General features: G+C 49.8%; 1 protein-coding gene across 10 annotated transcripts in view; it reads left to right on the top strand.

Moving 5' to 3' along the window:
- Positions 1–20,611, top strand: part of LOC119960046 (abl interactor 2) — a 220,066-nt gene that overhangs the window by 143,479 nt on the left and 55,976 nt on the right. The window lies entirely within an intron of this gene.

Genomic DNA, 20,611 nt, shown 5'->3' with positions numbered 1-20,611 from the left:
ATGTTTCATAGCCATATTGCAAGGTGTTGAGAAATCAGACTTTATAAACAGTAAGCTGGGCGAGGTGGTGGTGCAGTGGTATTGACAGTGGACTAGTAATCCAGAGACTCCAGATAATACTCTGAACACCCAGGCTTGAATCCCACCACAGCAGGTGGTGAAATTTGAATTCAATAAAAATCTGGAAAAAAACAAAAATCTCATGGTGACCACAATATTATTGCCGATTGTCATAAAAACCCATCTGTTTCACTCATGTCCTTTGGGGAAGGAAATCTGCTGTCCTTACTTGGTCTGGCCTACATGTAACTCCAGACCAACAGCAATATGGTTGACTCTTAAATGCCCTCTGAACAAGGGCAATTGGGGATGGGCAATAGATGCTGGCCTAGCCAGCCACTCCCACATCCCATGACCAAATAAATAAACCATCAGCTTGATTCTGAGGGGCAGCTTGGTGTTATCCCATATGTATTTCCCCAGTCAGATAAGGGTATTTGTTGCGTTTTTGTACATATCGAGCTCTACATCAAGGGACAGACTGTCTGTCACTGTAAATCCAAAGTAGCAGAATTTGTTAACTACTTCCAGTGGTGTGATTAGGGTTATTTATTCTTACGCATAGTTTTGCTACTTAATAAATGGAGATCTGCAGCACAGAAGGGGAGCATTCAGCTAGTTCATGGCTAGAGCAATTCGGAATTAATTTCAGTTGCCTTGCATCTTCCTTTGCTTCAGTTCTTGATTTGTCGATATTACTTTTTTTTTAACAGACAATTTTATTGAGGTATTTTTGGCATTGTAAATGGTAACAATATGCATTAGTGTGCAGATATCAATTACAAAAAAACATAGTGCAAATAACAGAACCACTCTCGCAAATAGACCCGCCTATTCTTCCCCCCTATTCTACACTATTCTACCCCCCCCCAACCCCCTCTGCTGACGTTTAGTTCCCTGTGAAGAAGTCGATGAATGGTTGCCACCTCTGGACGAACCCCGATGGTGATCCCCGTAAGGCGAACTTGATTTTTTTCCAAGCCAAGAAAGCTTGCCATGTCCGACAGCCAGACTTCGGTCTTTGGGGGCTTTGAGTCCCTCCAGGCCAACAGTATTCGTCGCCGGGCTATCAGGGAAGCAAAGGCCACAACGTCGGCCTCTATCCCCTCCTGTACACCCGGGTCTTCCGACACCCCAAAAATCGCCACCTCTGGACTGATCGCCACCCTTGTTTTCAGTACCCGGGACATGACGTCCGCAAATCCTTGCCAGTATCCCCTGAGTTTTGGACACGCCCGGAACATGTGGACATGGTTCGCTGGTCCTCCCCCACATCTAGCACACATGTCCTCCAGCCCAAAGAATTTGCTCATCCGGGCCACCGTCATGTGGGTCCGGTGAACCACCTTGAACTGAATCAGGCCGAGCCTGGCACATATTGCGGTTGCATTTACCTTCCTCAGAGCGTCTGCCCATACGCCTCCCACCAAGCTCCTCCTCCCACTTAAGTTTCAGTTCCTTGGTCCCTGTGTCCTCCGCTCCCATAAGTCCCGTATAAATATCTGAGACTCTCCCCTCTCCTACCTCACCCCTGGAAATTACCCTGTCCTGGATCCCCCTTGGTGGAAGGCGTGGAAAGGACGGGACCTGTCTACGTACGAAATCCCGCACCTGCAAGTACCGAAAGTCATTCCCCCTCGCCAGCCCGAACTTCTCCTCCAGCGCCCTCATGTTCGCGAAGCTCCCTTCCAGGAACAAGTCACCCATCCTTCCCACCTCCGCCACGCTCGAAACCCACCATCCATCTTCCCCGGAACAAATCGGTGGTTGTCACATATTGGGGAGCAGACCGATGCTCCCACTTCCCCCGCATGGTTCCTCCATTGGCCCCAAATCCGCAGAGCCGCCACCACTACAGGGCTGGTGGAGTACCTGGCCGGCGGGAACAGCAGGGGAGCCGTGACCAGGGCTGCCAAATTGGTGCCCCTGCACCCGCTCCCAAACTGACCCCGTACCTACCATCCATTTCCTTATCATGGCTATGTTAGTCGCCCAGTAGTAGTTGCTGAGGTTCGGCAATGCCAGCCCCCCCTCGCTATGGTTCCATTCCAGCATCCCCTTCTTTACCCACGGGGACTTCCCCGCCCAAACAAAACCCAGGATGATTTTATTGATTCTTTTAAAGAAGGACCGCGGATTGAGAATAGGGAGACACTGAAAAATAAACAGGAATCTCGGGAGGATCGTGTTCTTCACCGTCTGTACTCTCCCCGCTAGTGACAGCAGGAGTGCATCCCACCTCCGAAACTCGCTCCTCATTTGCTCCACCAGCCTGGACAAGTTCAACCTATGCATCTTACCCCAGTCGCGCGCCAGTTGTATCCATAGATATCTAAAACTTTCCCCAACCAGCCTAAATGGTAGCTCCTTCAGCCCATTCTCCTGACCCCTCGCCTGCACCACAAACATCTCGCTTTTTGCCATGTTCAACTTGTAGCATGAAAACCGGCCAAACTCCCCTAGGATTTCCATAATCCTAGGGGCTGGTTTAGCTCACCAGGCTAAATCACTGGCTTTTAAAGCAGACCAAGCAGGCCAGCAGCACGGTTCGATTCCCGTACCAGCCTCCCCGGACAGGCGCCGGAATGTGGTGACTAGGGGCTTTTCACAGTAACTTCATTGAAGCCTACTCGTGACAATAAGCGATTTTCATTTTTCATTTTCATTTCATAATCCCGTCCATCCCTGCCGCTGGATCTGACACATACAGAACAGGTCATCCGCGTTCTATCCCCCCCACGACCATTCCTTTCCATCTCCTTGTCGCTCTCAGAGCAATTGCCAGCGGTTCTATGGCCAACGCAAACAGCAGTGGAGAGAGGGGGCATCCCTGTCTTGTCCCGCGGTGTAGTCTAAAATACTCAGATGATGTCCTGTTCGTCCTTACACTAGCCTCCGGGGCCTGATATAGCAGTTTAACCCAGTCCACAAAGCCCTCTCCAAACCCAAACCATCCCAACACCTCCCATAAATAGTCCCACTCCACCCGGTCAAAAGCCTTTTCTGCATCCATTGCCACCACTACCTCCACCTCTCTGCCCTCCGGGGGCATCATAATCACATTGAGTAGCCTTCTTAGATTGGCTACCAGCTGCCTGCCCTTAACAAACCCCGTTTGGTCCTCCACAATCACGTCTGGTACGCAGTCTTCGATTCTGGACGCCAGGATCTTGGCCAGCAATTTAGCGTCTACATTAATCAGGGAGATTGGCCTATAGGATCCACAGACCTCCGGATCCTTATCCCGTTTTAATATCAACGGGTTGGTGGCTTGCGACATCGTCGGAGGTAACACCCCATTGTCCCTCGCCTCGTTAAACACCCTAACCAGCACCGGCCCCAGTATACCCGCAAACGTTTTGTAGAACTCCACTGGATATCCATCCGGCCCCGGGGCTTTACCCGACTGCATGGCCTTCAGGCCCCCCATTACTTCTTCAGCTCAAATCGGGGCCCCAGCCCCTCGCCCATCCCCCTGCCCACCTTTGGGAATGTCAGCCCATCTAAGAATCGCCTCATCCCCTCCGGCCCCGTGGGGGGGTTCCGAGGTATACAGCTTACTGTAAAATTCCCTGAATACCCTGTTCAGTCCTGCCGGGTCTCCCACCCGGTTCCCTGCCCCGTCCACTACCGTCCCTATCTCCCTGGCCGCCTCCCTCTTCTTAAGTTGCTGCGCAAGCATTCTGCTGGCTTTCTCCCCATACTCATACACCGTGCCCCTGGCCTTTCTGAGTTGCTCTACGGCCTTCCCAGTGGATAGCGCTCCCAGCTCCGCCTGCAGTCTCCGTCGTTCCCTAAGTAGCTCTGCCCTCGGGGAGTCCGCATATTCCCTATCCGTCCGTGTCATCTCCTGCACCAGTCTGTCCATCTCTGCCCTATCCGTTCTGTCCCTATGGGCTCGGATTGAGATCAGTTCCCCTCTCACCACCGCCTTCAGCGCCTCCCAGAGCACCGCTGCTGAGATTTCCCCTGTATCGTTGACCTGCAGGTAGTCCCGCATGCATTTCCCCACTCTCTCACACACCCTCTCCTTTGCCAACAATCCCATCTCTAACCTCCATTATGGGTGCTGATATGGGTTATGATTATGGGTTCTTTGCAGACCAGCAGGTCGACCCAATGTGGAGCATGGTCAGAAATAGTGATTGCTGAGTATTCTGTATCCCTCACCCCCTCCAAAAAGTCCCTACTGATAATAAAGAAGTCAATACGAGAATAAACCTTGTGAGCATGTGAATAGAACGAGAACTCCTTCCCCGTCGGCCGGCTGATTCTCCAGGGGTTCAACCCCCCCCCCCCCCCCCCCCCCCCCCCCCCCACCACCATTTGTTCCATGAACCCTCTCAGTTCTCTTGCCATTGCCGGGACCCTGCCCGTTCTGGAGCACGACCGGTCCAGGTCGGGGTCGAGGACTGTATTAAAGTCCCCACCCATAATCAACTTTTGCGAATCCAAGTCGGGGATTTTCTCCAGCAGCCTTTTGATGAAATCTACAGCATCCCAGTTTGGAGCGTAAACGCTCAGTAGGTCCACCTTCACCCCCTCAAGCTTGCCCCGGACCATAAGAAATCTACCACCCCCATCCGCAACTGTGCTGTCCGCCTCAAATTTAACCCGTTTGTTAATCATGATCGCGACCCCTCTGGTCTTAGCGTCAAGCCCCGAATGGAAGACCTGGCTAACCCAGCCCTTCCGTAATCTAATCTGGTCCGCCACTTTCAAATGTGTCTCCTGCAGTAACATTACATCCGCCTTCAGAGCCCGTTAATGTGCGAACACACGTTTCCTCTTGACCGGCCCGTTTAATCCTCTAACAATCCAGGTGTTCAGCCTGGTTGGAGGGCACCCCCCCCCCACGTCGATCAGCCATCCCCCTTCTTGGGCCCACCCCCTGCCCATATGCCGCGCCTCCCCTGGTCCACCTCTTGGCAGCTCCCACCCCCGACCCCTTCCCTGTTACCTGGTTCAGTTCCCTCCCTCGTCAGCAGATCATCCCCCCCCCCCCCCCCCCCCTCCCCCTCCCAGCAACAACCCCTTGTAACCTAACCCCTGCTATATACTGGCTGTATACACACCCCCCACCTCGCTCCCATTGACTAGCTCAAAGCAGCTAGCCTGGTGGCTCTCAACTCCGGCGCCACCATGTCTCACACCTATTGTCCCCCCGCTCCTCCCCAACCCCCCTGTCCCCCGTCCCCGTCCCCCTGCCCAGCAACACCACCTCCCCAGGACAGCCCTGTTCGAGCAATCTCTCTGGGACCGAGACAGAGAGAAAACAAACAAAGAACAAAGCAACATTCCCAGAAGAGAAAAAAAGGCAAAGAGAACCCGAACAGCCCCCCAGCACTCATCAACTTAAACTTTATATCACTCTAGCTTTAACTTTCAAACTTTCAAACAGGCAAACACAAACACAAGAACACCCCCAATTTTAAATAAAAGAGCATGCCGAACGACATTGCTAACACGAAGGGCAATCTGTGAACAACTGCAGACATCCCTTAGTACACTCAAACTTAAGTCCATGGGTCCTCAGTTCGGCACCAGTCCATGCCCCTTAGCGAAGTCCATCGCTTCCTCCGGGTTGTCAAAATAATGTTGCTGTTCCCGGTATGTGACCCAAAGCATCGCCGGGTAAAGTAGCCCAAACTTGACCTTTTTAAACAGAATCTCTTTAATTTGTCTGTAGGCTGCCCTCCTTCTGGCCACCTCCCTGCTCAGATCCTAGTAGATGCGCAGGACACTGTTGTTCCATGAGCAGCTCCTCGCGCTCTTGGCCCACTGTAGAACCCGCTCCATGTCCACGAACCTAGGGAACCTGACCACCATCACCCGGGACCCCCCCCCCCCCCCCCCCCGTGTGCCCTGTCCAGCTCCAACGGACGTGGGAAGAAATCATCCCCCACCAGCTTCTGCAGCATGTCTGCCACACATGCCGTGGCATCCACTCCCTTGGCCCCCTCCGGGAGCCCAATGATTCTCAGATTCTGCCAGCGAGACCTGTTTTCCAGGTCCTCCAGCTTGTCCATCAGCCTTGCTTGCTGCTCCTTCAACTTACTAATTTCCACGTCCGCTACCGTTTGGAAATCCGCCTGCTCTTCCACTGTCTTCTCCGGTGCCTGGACCTTCTTATCCTGAGCATCCAGCCTCTGGTCGTCTCTCCACTGCTTTCTGGAGTGGTTCCAAGTTATCCCGCTTCAGTGCTGCGAAGCTCTTTTGCAGCATGTTGTCCAGTGCTGCCTGGACCGTCCTTTCCATGGTCCGTTCATCGGCCATCTTTCCTCCCACTTGAGCTTCCACACCACCTTTGTTCAGCCCCTTCTTCGCCTGTTTTCACTCCCTTCTGCTCCTTAGGTCCATACAACTCTGTATGGATTCAGATCTAGAGTGCTATTGCTTTTCACTCCAGTGCTCAAAAGTTCAAAAAAGTCAGGGGAAAAGGTCTTAAAGTCAGCCACCAAATGTGCGACTTACTCCCGCCACTGGAAGTCCCCGTCGATATTCCTTTTTAAAGGTGCAATGATTCCTGCCTGAACTACTCCCTGTGGCAAAGTACCCCATGCTTCAGGAAATAAATTTCTCCCCAGCTCTGTCTCCACTTGCTGTCTGCTTTCCTTCTCCCTGCACCCCCAAACCTATTTTATCATTTTGCTGCTGATGCTCATTCTATTTGGCAGCTCTCTGATAGCTCACCACGTGGGAATTCTTTTTGAGTTGAACCCGGTGAGTGTTGACTGGCAATTTGTCCAAGGAGGGCATCTCTGCTAAGCCAATCCTAAGGTTTGCCCACATGCATTTTCTAATGGGACCATTTGATTGTGAGCATAGATGTGGACCTTGGCTTATATTTTTCTAAATGATTCCTCCCTCACACACGGGCATTAAGACGATCTATCTGCTGATCTGACTTTTATGAGATAACTGCACGGACAAAGAATGAATCTGGGACGTTCTAGATCTATATGGTTCTCTGCCTTGAACAATGAAACCATCCTCTGGTAGTGCAAAAACTATTCTTTCCACATGTGAAAGGAAAGGAGAAAAATAAGGACTTGCATTTATATAGCAAACTTCAAAACCTCAAGCGTAGTCACTCTTGTAATAATAGAAAATGTGACTTTCAAAATTGCACATATTAAGATCCCTTGAACAGACAAATAAATGGCCAAATATTATTAAATTTCTAAGTGATGTTTACTGAGGGATAAATATTTTCCAGACACCGGGGAGAACAGCTGCTTTTCAAATCGTGCCCATGGGATCTTTTGCATCCACATGAGAAGGATATTTGGTTAAACATCTCACCCAAAAGAGGACATCTAATTTAATAATCATCTGTATTTGTGTCACAAGTAGGCTTACATTAACACTGCAATGAAGTTACTGTGAAAATCCCACAGTCCCCACACTATGGCGCGTGTTCGGGTGCACTGAGGGAGAATTCAGAATGTCCAATTCACCTAAAAAGCATATTGTTCAGAAATTGTGGGAGGAGACGGGAGCATCCAGAGGAAACCCACGCAGACACGGGGAGAATGTGCAGACTCCGCACAGACAGTGACCCAAGCCGGGAATTGAACTGGGTCCCTGGTGCTGTGAAGCAACTCTGCTACCCACTGTGCTACCGTACACCTATCCTGTCATAATCTTAAAGCCATGTATCAGGTCACCCCTTGGTCTTCTCTTTTCTAGTCAGCTTAATCTTTCCTGCTCAATATATCTTCTCATTTCATGATATCATCTTTGTGAATTTTTTTTGCACCTTTTCTCGTGATTCTACACACTTTTTATAAAATGGAGACCAGAATTCCTCAGTGTTGCAAGTTGGTCCAACCAAGGTTAAATACAGGTTTAACATAATCTTTACTTTGTATTTCCATCCCTCTAGAAATAAACTCGTGCTGTATTTGCCTTTTTTCTGTTCACCTGCATTCCTAGTTTTATGATTTGTGTATCTGTACCTGTAAATTCCTTTGTGTCTTTTTAAATTAATTTGTCAATTAAATGCTTATTTTGCCAGTTTATTATGGGTGTCTTGAATTTTTCCCACCATCTTCTTTGCATGTTTTCCCATGCACATTTCTTAGTCATCACCAAACAACTCACATTCTAGAAAAATAAACATGGATCACCAAGCTATTAAGCAAGAACATAATTCAGTCAGGATAAGCTTGACAAAGGCAGAACCTGTCAGACACCACAAGTGACCTTTAGGTACATGTTGTAGAACTGTTCATTGTACATAGACAGTCTTCATAAAGGCAGACTGTCATTCAAATGTTTCATGCATATAAAGATTCAAAACTTAAAAATGTCCAAATTTGATAAGTCATTCCTCCTTCAGCAGGAATCCACACACAACAAGTAAAAAGGGCACTTGGTAGAGCACATACCTCCCCCACACTTTGTTACTCAATGTTATAATAATGATGCAGCTCTTCCTTGATGCTTTTCTCTGCTTGGTTGATGCTCCGCAATACAAAGCTGAAAAATATTTATTTTCATTAAGAGCTTCCATCTCACTGAGGAAGCTTCAGGTCAATCAAATAGTTGATTCATTCAATAACCTGCTCTGGAAGCTCTGTTCACACGTTTGACAGCTGTGACAATTTCCACAGCAGCAGCTGAGACAATCAGCAAGATTTCAATTAAAACAACCAACAATATTCTAATTGAAGTCAATTTTTAAAAATAAATTTAGAGTACCAAATTATATTTTTCCAATTAGGGGGCAATTTTAGTGTGGCCAATCTACCTAACCTCCACATCTTGGGACGGCACAGTAGCACAATGGTTAGCACTGTTGCTTCTCAGCACCAGGGACCTGGGTTCTATTCCCGGTTTGGGTCATTGTCTGTGTGGTCTGCACATTCTTCCCGTGTCTGCGTGGGTTTCCTCCAGGTGCTTCAGTTTCCTCCCACAGTCCGACGATGTGCAGGTTAGGTGGATTGGCTATTCTAAACTGTCCTTAGTATCCAAAAACGTTAGTGGGGTTACTGGGATAGGGTGGAGGTGTGGGCTTAGGTAGGCTGCTCTTTACAAGGGCCAGTGCAGATTCGGTGGGTGAAAGGCCTCTTTCTGCACTGTAAATTCTATGATCTTAGGGTTGTGGGGGTGAAATCGCGCAGACACGGAGAATGTGCGAACCAGGTGACCCAGGGCCAGGATCAAACCCGATCCTCACTACCGTTGGCAGCAATGCTAACTGCTGCACCACTGTGCCGCCCATTGAAAAGTCAATTTGTCCTATCTCTCAATATTTGATTTGATTTATTGTTATATGTACCGAAGTACAGTGAAAAGTTTTTTTCTGGACTTCTGGTGGCGGCAATGTTCGAGTGAGCCGCACATTCGGCGGGCTCTCACTCCGGCGGGGCTTTAGGGCTGATTCCCCGCGATAGCGGGGCCACGGAGCGGCAAAAAGGCAGCCGCGATAGTGCTGGAGAGCGGGCTGCAATCGATGGAACCGTTGGAGTCCAGGAAGTAGAGGAGGAGAGAGAGAAAGAGACAGAGGCAAGGAGCAGAGGAAGCTGACCTGGAACCTAAGATGGCGGACACACGGACCTTTCTTGCACCAAGAGAAGAAAAACAGTTTTGGAGTCGCTGAAGCAGGACAACTTGGACCCACTTCAGATGCTCAAGAGGTAAAAGTTAAGGAGCTGGGAGAAGGAAGGCGGCAGCGAAAGTGCTGAGGAGCGGGCTGCGGCACATGGAACAGCGGGAGTCCAGAAGGCAGGAGAAAAAGGGACAGGCAAGGACCTGAAGAAAATTACCTGGGACCTAAGATGGCGGACACACGGACCCTGGACTCAGCAATCCAGCAGGCGCTGGATAACATGCTCCAGGTAATGAAGTCCAGTTTTGAAGCTCTGAAGCGGGACAGCTTGGATCCAATCCAGAAAGCGGTGGATCAGCTGAACCAGAGGCTGGATGCGCAAGATGTTAAAGTTAAGGAGCTGAGAGAGGCGTTGGAGGAGCAGGCGGATGCGCAGACGGTTGCGGCGCTAGAGGTTGACGGGCTCAAAGAGCGGCAGAGAAGACTGCTGGACAGAGTGGAGGAGCTGGAGAATAGAGTCCGCAGGAACAACCTGAGGATGATCGGCCTCCCGGAGGGGGCTGAGGGAGCTGATGCCGCAGCGTTTGTAGCAGACCTATTGATGCAGCTGATGGGGGCCGAAGCCTTTCCGCGTCCGCCTGAGCTGGAGGGGACACAGAGTGCAGGCGAGGCAGGGGCGGCCGGGCGGACCCCCCCCCCCCCCCCCCCCCCCCCCCCCCCCCCCCCCCCGGCGCCAGGAGCAGCATGTGGAACAACAGTGTTCTCCGTATTTACCAGGACCTAAGGAGGTGGCTCGGCGGCGAGCAGCCTTTAAGAATGTCAAGGAGGTGCTGTTCAAGAAGCACGTGAAGTTTGGTCTGCTGTTCCCGGCTCGCCTATGGGTCACGCACCAGGGTCAACACCACTACTTCTCCGAGCCTGAAGAAGCGATGGATTTTGCGAGGGATCAGTGGCTGGTCCCGAAAAGAGGCCCCACGGACGCGAATTAGGGCCCGAGGATTACCGTGGGAGGGTACGCCGAATGGGCCTGGACTGCTGTTCAACGGTTTGCTGGGAACATTTGGGACTCTTTCCTTTGTTCATGGACTTTGGTTTGGGGGGTTTCTTTTTTTTCTCTTTTTTCTCATGGTTTTTTTTTTGGTTTTTTCCTCTTTTTTCTGTTTTTTCCTTTTTGGGCGGATTTGTACTTTTTGTGCAGCTCGCGGAGGACACTGGAGCCGGCTTGCTCCGGTGGGTTGGAGAGGGGGATGGGGCGCCGGGGAGTGGGGAGGGGGACGGGGAAACAATGGGAATGAGACAGGAAGGCGCCGGAGTGTTGAGTCACCGGGCTAGCAGATTGGCTAGTCAAGGGAGTCAGGTGGGGGGTGAGATCACAGCCAGTGGATGGCAGGGGGGGGGGGGGTTGTTCTGCTGACGTGGGAGGGACTTGAAATAGGCACTGGAAAGGAGGTCGAGGGTGGAGGCAGCCAACGGGCGGGCCAGGAATGGCGCGACGTACGGGCCGGGGGCCGGCCCGAGAAAGGCTATGGCTGACCGGTGTGGTGGTGGTGGGCTGATCACCTGGAACGTCAAAAGGACTGAATGGGCCGGTTAAGAGGGCGCGGGTGTTCGCGCACTTGCGGGCTCTGAGGGCGGATGTAATTATGTTGCAGGAGACACATCTGAAAGTGTCTGACCAGACCAGGCTAAGGAAGGGCTGGATTAGCCAGGTCTTCCACTCGGACTTGGACTCGAAGTCCAAGGGGGTGGCAATCATGATCAACAAGCGGGTGCAATTTGAGGCGGAGGGCATATCCGCAGACAGGGGGGGCAGATACCTGATGGTACGGGGAAGACTGGAGGGGAGAAGAGTGGTGCTGGTGAATATAGATGCCCCGAACTGGGATGACGTGGACTTCATTAAAAGAGTGCTGGGGAAGATCCCGGACCTGGACTCTCGCAGGCTAATAATGGGGGGGGGACTTTAACATGGTCCTTGACCCGGCTTTGGATCGGTCGTGTCCCAGAACGGGTAGACTCTCGGCAATGGCGAGGGAGCTGAAAGGGTTTATGGAGCAAATGGGGGCAGTGGACCCCTGGAGAGATAGACAGCCGACAGGAAGGGGCTACTCGTTTTACTCGCACGTCCATAAAGTATATTCTAGGATAGATTTCTTCCTACTAAGAAAGGAATTGTATAGGGGAGGTAAAGAACACGGAATACTCGGGAATTACTATCTCAGACCATGCCCTGCACTGGGTAGACCTGCAGATCGGGGGAGCGGGCTACCAACGGCCGCAATGGAGGCTAGACGTGGGACTGCTGTCGGAGGAGGGGATCTGTGAGAGGCTTCGGAGGTGTATGCAAAATTACTTGCAGGTGAATGACACGGGGGAGGTCTCAGCGGCGACCCTGTGGGAGGCGCTAAAGGCAGTAGTGCGGGGGGGAGCTGATTTCAATTGGGGCCCACAGAGCCAAGGCAGACAGGGCAGAGATGGATAGATTGGTCAGGGAAATGGGTCGGATAGATGAAGAGCACGCGGAGTCCCCGGGGGAGGTTTTACTCAGGGAGAGGCAGAGACTACAGGCGGAACTGGGGGCACTATCCACGAGTAGGGCCGTGGAACAGCTTAGGAAGGCGAGGGGAGCGGTGTACAAGCATGGGGAAAAGGCTAGCAGACTGTTAGCGCAGCAACTCAGGAGGAGGGAGGCGGCCAGGGAAATAGGTAGAGTGAGGGATGGGGAGGGGCGCAAAGTGGAGGACCCGGCAGGATTGAATAAGGTATTCCGGGACTTCTATCGCAAGCTGTATACTTCGGAGCCGCCGGAAGAACCGGAGGAGATGAAAAGGTTTCTGGACGGGTTAACCTTCCCAACAGTCGGTGGGGGGCGAGTGGATGAGCTGGGGGCCCTGATTAGAGTGGAAGAGGTATTGGGGGGCCTAAAGGCCATGCAGTCGGGGAAAGCCCCGGGGCCGGATGGATACCCAGTAGAGTTCTATAGGAAGTTTTCTGAGCTGGTGGGCCCGGTCTTGGCGAGGGTTTTCAATGAGGCAAGGGACAGAGGGACCCTGCCGCCGACAATGTCGCAAGCCACTATATCACTGATATTGAAGCGGGGTAAAGACCCAGAGGCGTGCGGGTCGTACAGGCCAATCTCCCTGATTAATGTTGACGTCAAGCTCCTGGCAAAGGTACTAGCGGTTAGAATGGAGGACTGTGTACCGGAGGTGATTGGGGAGGACCAAACTGGGTTCGTGAAAGGTAGGCAGCTGGCGGCCAACCTGAGAAGATTACTTAATGTGATAATGATGCCCCCACCGGGTAGGGAGGTGGAGGTAGTGGTGGTGACGGACGCCGAGAAGGCCTTTGACCGGGTGGAGTGGGAATATCTATGGGAGGTGCTCGGACGGTTTGGGTTCGGGGAGGGATTGGTGGATTGGATCAAATTATTATATCAGGCCCCGAGGGCCAGCGTCAGGACTAACAGAGAAGTGTCGGAGTACTTTAAGTTGTACCGAGGGACCAGACAGGGCTGCCCGCTCTCCCCGCTGCTGTTTACGCTGGCCATAGAGCCGCTGGCAATTGCGCTGAGAGCCGCAGAGGGATGGAAGGGGATGGTGAGGGGCGGGGTAGAACATAGGGTCTCTCTTTACGCAGACGACCTGCTCCTGTACGTGTCGGACCCAGTGGCCGGGATGGGAAGTATACTGGGAATGCTGAGGAAGTTCGGCCAGTTCTCAGGATACAAATTAAATATGGCCAAGAGTGAAATGTTTGTGGTACAGGCAAGGGGCCAGAGAACAGATTGAGAGGGCTACCATTTAGGCTGGTTGAGGAAAATTTCCGGTATTTGGGAATCCAGGCGGCACGAGACTGGGGCAGGCTGCACAAGTTACATTTGGCCAGGGTGGTGGAGCAAATGAAGGGAGAGTTTCGGAGATGGGATGCACTCCCGCTGTCGCTGGCAGGGAGGGTGCAGACTGTAAAGATGACAATCCTCCCTAGATTTCTGTTTACTTTTCAGTGCCTCCCGATCTTTATCCCACAGTCTTTCTTCAAAAGAGTTAACAGGATGATCATGAGCTTTGTCTGGGCGGGAAAATCCCCGCGGGTGAAGAAGGTGATGTTGGAGAGGAACCGCAGCGAGGGAGGGCTGGCTTTGCCGAGTCTGATTAATTATTACTGGGCGGCCAACATCGCTATGATAAGGAAGTGGATGGTGGGTACGGGGTCTATTTGGGAGCTGGTGGAGGCGGCTTCGTGCAGGGGCTCCAGCTTGGCAGCCCTGGTCACGGCTCCTCTACCGCTGCCGCCGGCCAAGTACACCACCAGCCCGGTAGTGGTGGCGACCCTGCGGATATGGGGCCAGTGGAGGAGGCATGTAGGGGAGATGGGGGCGTCTGTCTGGGTGCCAATCTGCGACAACCATCGGTTTGCCCCCGGGAGTATGGATGGGGGGGTTCCGAGTATGGCGGCAGGCGGGGGTGGGAAGGGTGGGTGATATGTTCCTGGAAGGGAGCTTTGCCAGTTTGAGGAGCTTGGAGGAGAAATTTGGGCTGGTAAGGGGAAATGATTTTAGGTACCTACAGTTGCGGGACTTTGTTCGTAGACAGGTCCCATCTTTCCCACGCCTCCCGCCAATGGGGATCCTAGACAGAATAGTCTCTAGGGGGGAAGAAGGGGAGGATAGAGTCTCGGGTATTTATAAGGTGCTCATGAGGGAGAAAGGGTCCCAGACAGAGGAACTGAAACTTAAATGGGAGGAGGAGCTAGGCGGGGAAATGGAGGATGGGCTGTGGGCAGAGGCCCTGAGTAGGGTAAATTCGACCGCGACATGTGCTAGGCTCGGGCTGATTCAATTTAAGGTCGTTCACCGGGCCCATATGACGGTGGCTCGGATGAGCAAATTCTTTGGGATAGAGGACAAATGCGCTAGGTGCGCGGGAGGGCCAGCGAATCACGTTCACATGTTTTGGGCATGCCCTAAGCTGAGGGGGTACTGGGAGGGATTTGCGGGGATCATGTCCCGGGTGCTAAAAACAAGGGTGGTGATGAGTCCAGGGGTGGCAATTTTTGGGTTTCGGAGTACCCGGGAGTCCAGGGGGAGAAAGAGGCCGATGTTTTGGTCTTTGCTTCCCTGATAGCCCGGCGACGAATACTATTGGCGTGGAGGGACTCAAAGCCCCCGAAGACTGAGTTGTGGCTTGCGGACATGTCGAGTTTCCTGGGTATGGAAAAAATTAAGTTTGCCTTGAGGGGATCTGTACAGGGGTTCGCCCGGAGGTGGCAACCATTTATTGACTTCTTTGCGGGAGAGTGAGCGTCAGCAGGGGGGGGGGGGGGGGGAGGGGGTAGAGTAGAGTAGGAGGGAGAAAATGGCGAGTAGTACCGGTGGGAGAGGAGCGGGCTTGTGCAGTATGTTACGATTGAAATATTGAAAGTACATGGATGTTTGCACATTTTTGCCTTTTTTGCTTTCTTTCTGTTGATGTTTGTAATTGTTTACAAAGCCAAAAACTACCTCAATAAAATTGTTTATTTAAAAAAAAAAGTATTTTTCTGCGGCCGAGGAACGAACACAGTACATACATAGTAGACACAAGAATAATCAACAGAGAACATCGACAAATGGTACATCGACAAAACAGTGATTGGTTACAGTGCGGAACAAGGGGCCAAACAAAGCAAATACATGAGCAATAGATGGTTTAAATAATTCCAGGTTCCGAAACTGCATACTTCTCAAAAATAAATCAGTTTTTCCTTGGGCCGTACCCTATCTATTTAGAAAGTTTTGTTGAAATCTGCGCCATTAGCTTTTGAGATATGTCGTTTGCAGGCTAACCGGGCTGAAAACATTACCTCTTCTGCCATGATCTCTCCTCTCTCCTCCCCCACCACCCCACTTCAGTGGCAGAGAAGACAACCAACAACATTCTTTAAGGAATAATCCATTTGTCCTGTCTCCAAATGTTAACTGATCCTTTTTTTAAAAATCCAGGATCTGGATGTGCATCTTCACCAAAAACTAATTTGTTCTTTTGTGTACCAGTTTCAATGAAATATATTGTTTCAATGCAAACCAGACTAACAAGTGGGTGAAAACATTACATCCACCCATATTCAGTGGCAGAGGTAATTACAAAAATGCTGTAATCGCTAGGGATCAAATAGCTGCTCCTTTTCTGAGTGTTTCAGGATTTTTCTGAAAGATCTGAACCAAAAGCCATTTGAGGGAAGTTAACTGACAGACAGACTGGGTTGTATGTCCCTTTGATAAACCTACTTCAGGAACTAACTGTTACTGCATCATTATGTGAATGACTTTATCCTTGAATAAGATTTGGCTGACAGAAAAGTGTACAGTGTGAATATCATTCTGAAATGACATGAGCACCTAATGGAAGCCCTATCTCAATAATGCTAAGTTCAATTACAGCCCCATTAAGCTGGCTTTCAATTTCACCCAGAGCACGTGATCTAAAATTAGTTGGTGCAGAGGCTCTCGTGTCAGTTTACAGGAAGTGTGAGCTGCTCTACAGGAGCTGACCTACATACAAGGAAACATTTTGCCTGCAAGATGGTACATTTGGCACTGTAGCCCCTCAGTAATGGCACACTGGCCAAGTCTGCAGGGGGACTTGAACCCCTGACAAATTGAGTCAAATTGGAATTTGGCTCCCATGTGTACACTGGATAATTTAGTGAACATTGATAGAAATATGGAGCAAAGTCACCAAGTTTAACAGATGAACTGTGCAGGGCATGAAGGTGTCAGGAATGCTACATTTGACCTCCGTGAGAAAGATCAGTTTGGATTCTTACCCCAGACCTCTTCTCAGTAACTCTTGCTGGGAAGATTGGTCATTGGGTGAGGGAAGGATGCCTTCCCTGATCTGAATGGTTGCTGACTCCTGAGCTTCAGACTCGAACTCAAAAGACTGGCTGCTTGGTTGAGGTTGTACTCCATGGAGAATCAGCACCTTCAGGAGAGTTGCTAGAGGGTGGTGATGTATGTTGGGCTTTATAGAGCAGTCTTCCTTTAAACAGACAACATTAAACCTTCTTAGTCAGGTCCTCAGGATCAAGGATGACTTGCTTCTAATCTGGTTCGATGGTTCTGAAATGGCTGGCAAGTCCAATGTGCAATCTGCCAGATTCTGCCATATGTGGGGCAACTGGTGCTTGAGCAGTTGGGTCGATGGTCTGTTTATAGGTTTGTCCATTCCCTCCAATGCTTAAACTCCACCTCCGCATATCCCTGACGAGAGTCTCCCAATGTGCTTGGTGCTCTCCCAAACGAGCCTTCTCCATTTAGGTCGGTCACAAGTCAGCGGCTCCCATGTGACAGCAGGTATGTTTGATAAAACAGTTGCCAGTCAAAACGTCAAATGGCATGGAACAAAGTCAAAGCATTGAAAAAGGATTTTTGAAGTAACAACAATTTATAGAACCATAGAATTTACAGTGCAGAAGGAGGCCATTCGGCCCATCGAGTCTGCACTGGCTCTTGGAAAGAGCACCCTACCCAAGGTCAACACCTCCACCCTATCCCCATAACCCAGTAACCCCACCCAACACTAAGGGCAATTTTGGATACTAAGGGCAATTTATCATGGCCAATCCACCTAACCTGCACATCTTTGGACTGTGGGAGGAAACCGGAGCACCCGGAGGAAACCCACGCACACACGGGGAGGATGTGCAGACTCCGCACAGACAGTGACCCAAGCCGGAATCGAACCTGGGACCCTGGAGCTGTGAAGCGATTGTGCTATCCACAATGCTCCCGTGCTGCCATGATATCCATATCATGCTTTTAACACAAAAGTCCCAAGGTGCTTCCACATAAAGAGGTATTAGATCAGACGACTAAAAGCTTGGTTGAAATTAGCTTTTAAGGAGTGCCTGATAGGAGGAAAGAGAGGTCAAAAGGTGTAGGGAGGGGAAATCCCAGAGCTTGGTGCCTCGGCAACTAACAACATGGCCTCTAATGGTTGAGCAATTAAAATTGAAGATGTGTAAGAGGCTGGAATTTAAGGTGCACAGATATCTCTGAGGTCAACAACCTATCTATGATTCCATTTCAAGAGCTTTTCAGTGAAGTTCATAGTGCTACAGGATGCTCAATGTAATGTGGCCATTGGGGACTCTTTGAAACCTGAGCTTTATGGACTAACTTTCAAATAATGAATAGGGGCAATAAATAGATAATGTCTGTTAAAAATATTACATTCCCAAACCAACCCCTTCAGATGAAAGGCAGGAGTGAAGCCTTTGAATTTGTGCATTTCAGTAAGCATTGACTAAGCACCTTGCGGCATGTTGTTTGCTCAAAAGAGGCTTCTGATTGAGGGCATGGGATGCGTTTGATCAGAAGTGTGACTTTTAATGAGTTAATTATTCTCTTCATCAGCAACTGCTTCTGAAAGGAAGGAAAGAAGCAAGATGCAGCCATTCTGTTCATAGAATTTACAGTGCAGAAGGAGACCATTCGGCCCATTGAGTCTGCACCGGCGCTTTGAAAGAGCACCCTCCTTGAGCCCACACCTCCCCGTAACCCAACCTAACCTTTTGGATGCTAAGGGGAATTTTAACATGGCCAATCCACCTGTCCTGCACATCTTTGGACTGTGGGAGGAAACAGGAGCACCCGGAGGAAACCCATGCAGACACGGGGAGAAAGTGCAAACTCCACACAGACAGTCACCCAAGGCCGGAATTGAATCTGAGTTTGGAGCGGTGAGGGTGCTGTGCTAACTATCGTGCCACCGTGTTGCAGCATAAACATTCATCGCATTTTCTTATTGCTTATTGCATTTTGAAGTCACTGATCTGTAGTATGGTTCAAGACGGTGCTTCATAACGTATGGAAAACCTTGGAGCAAGTCACACATTGCGGAGTCTATAAATTTGAGATAGGGATCCCATATTTTTTGGAATGCATCTGATTTAGAATGGAGTATGCAAGTTAGGAACTCCATAAGGATACATAATTTTATGCCAATTCTGAACTGAAGCATAATCCATGAGCAAAGAATATTGTTCTGTTCCACAACGGTTCGGAAGTTATACAACCTTTTTTCATTAGTATCAATTATTCTCCTATCTGGGAGACCCAAAATTAGGAAAAAGGACCAAATTCTAAGGCTGTGGGCAATAACTTTCTCAAGCTTTTTAAGTATACCAGACCAGTAGGGTTGAATTTTACGATTTGAAATCGGACCACACACAGTGAATGTATACACCCTTGACTACCGTGCGGTTTTGGCACAAGGATAGCAGGGTAAAACCTGTGTCTTAAGCTTAGTGGGAGATGCAGAAATATTTTCAATTGAATCTCTTTAATTCTATTTCACAATAAAACTTTATGAGCACATCCCTATATATGACCCGAGGTCTCCTCGTCAATACTGACTGCAAAGCATTTTTCCCAAGACCGTAATATACTCACACAGGATCCAGAGCACAGTGTCATAAAATGAACTAGTTAATTGCTTAGGTGGAGGGAATCTTTTTTTATGCAGTGCAAGATTCTAGTGCTGGGGTGTAGAAGGTTTTTCAACTTTGGTGTCCAGTATTGTGTGTCAGCACGCTATCAGTAGTTAGGTACAACCCTTGGTAGGAAATTCCCTCTGTCTTCACATTTAACTCCTGTTGCATTGCTGTCATATTTTCTTCTCTTGCACAAGCCAGCTCACTAATGTCCTTTAGGAAAGGAAATCTGCCATCCTTCCCTGGTCTGGCCTACATGTGACTCCAGACCCACAGCAATGTGGTTGGCTCTTAACTACACACTCAAGGGCAACTAGGAATGGGCAATAAATGCTGGCCCAGCCGGCAATGTCCACGTTCCGTGAATGAATAAAGAAAACCTTGACACCATAATAAAATGAATTATTGGAGACCGAGTGGTCACATGATGTGGCTACAAAAAAGGGTCATGTGTCAGGAGCGCAGGAGTTTTCCCAAGGAGCACGGAAAGAATACAAGCATGAAGTAGCTGCCGAAGCCCTAGTTTCACAGCTCGAAGAGCCAAGTGGACGCTAAGCGATAATTCTATTTTCCCTGTCCACAGACACTGCCAGACCTGCTGGGTTTTTCCAGCATTTTCTGTTTTTGTTTCCAATTCGGGTTTCTGCAGTGTTTTACTTTTATTTAGGAAAATATAGAGAGACTGGTGAAATGGGCAAACAAATGGCAGACATAATTTAGTACAGAGAAGTGTGAAGTGATGCATTTTGGTAGGAAGGATGAGGAGAGGCAATTTCAACCAAATTATACAATTTTAACAGTGTTGTAGAACACCTGGGGTGTACGTGTATTTGAAGTCGACAGGGTAAGCTGAAAAGTCAGTTCAAAAGGAAAATGATTCTTGGTAATGTGAAACAATTGGGAAGTGCGACTAATTGGACAGCTGCTTCAAAGCACATACCAGGCACAATGGACTGGTGACACGGTAGCACAGTGGTTAGCACTGTTGCTCCAAGCGCCAGGGACCCGAGTTCGATTCCCAGCTTGGGTCACTGTCTGTGTAGAGTCTGCATGTTCTCCGTGTCTGCGTGGATTTCCTCCGGGTGCTCCGGTTTCCTCCCACAAGTCCCGAAAGACATGCTGTTAGGTGAATTAGACATTCTGAATTCTCCCCCAGTGTACCCGAACAAGCGCCAGAATGTGGCGACTAGGGAATTTTCACAGTAACTTCATTGCAGTGTTAATATAAGCCTACTTGTGACACTATTAAAAATTATTATTATGTATGGCTTCTGTGCTGTGTCATTCCACGAGATAATGTTCTGTGATATTGATGCCAAATCGCTTCCATGCCCCTATTCTCATTGAGTTGATAACCACTGGCTCCTCATTGCTGTTGAATATCTGCCTTTTGGCACTGTGACCTACCCCTCATTCTTCCCCATAGTGATGGAACCTTGCCTGCTATTGTCTGTTCGTGCTGTGTAACTGTTGCCTCACTGACCATTGGTCAAGCTGTGCGATTTGCCCTGCACTGCC

Source organism: Scyliorhinus canicula, chromosome 2, assembly GCF_902713615.1.
Source record: "Scyliorhinus canicula chromosome 2, sScyCan1.1, whole genome shotgun sequence".
Lineage (NCBI taxonomy): Eukaryota > Metazoa > Chordata > Chondrichthyes > Carcharhiniformes > Scyliorhinidae > Scyliorhinus > Scyliorhinus canicula.
The sequence above is the reverse complement of the archived record's forward strand: the minus strand, read 5'-3'. Positions and strand labels throughout refer to the sequence as shown.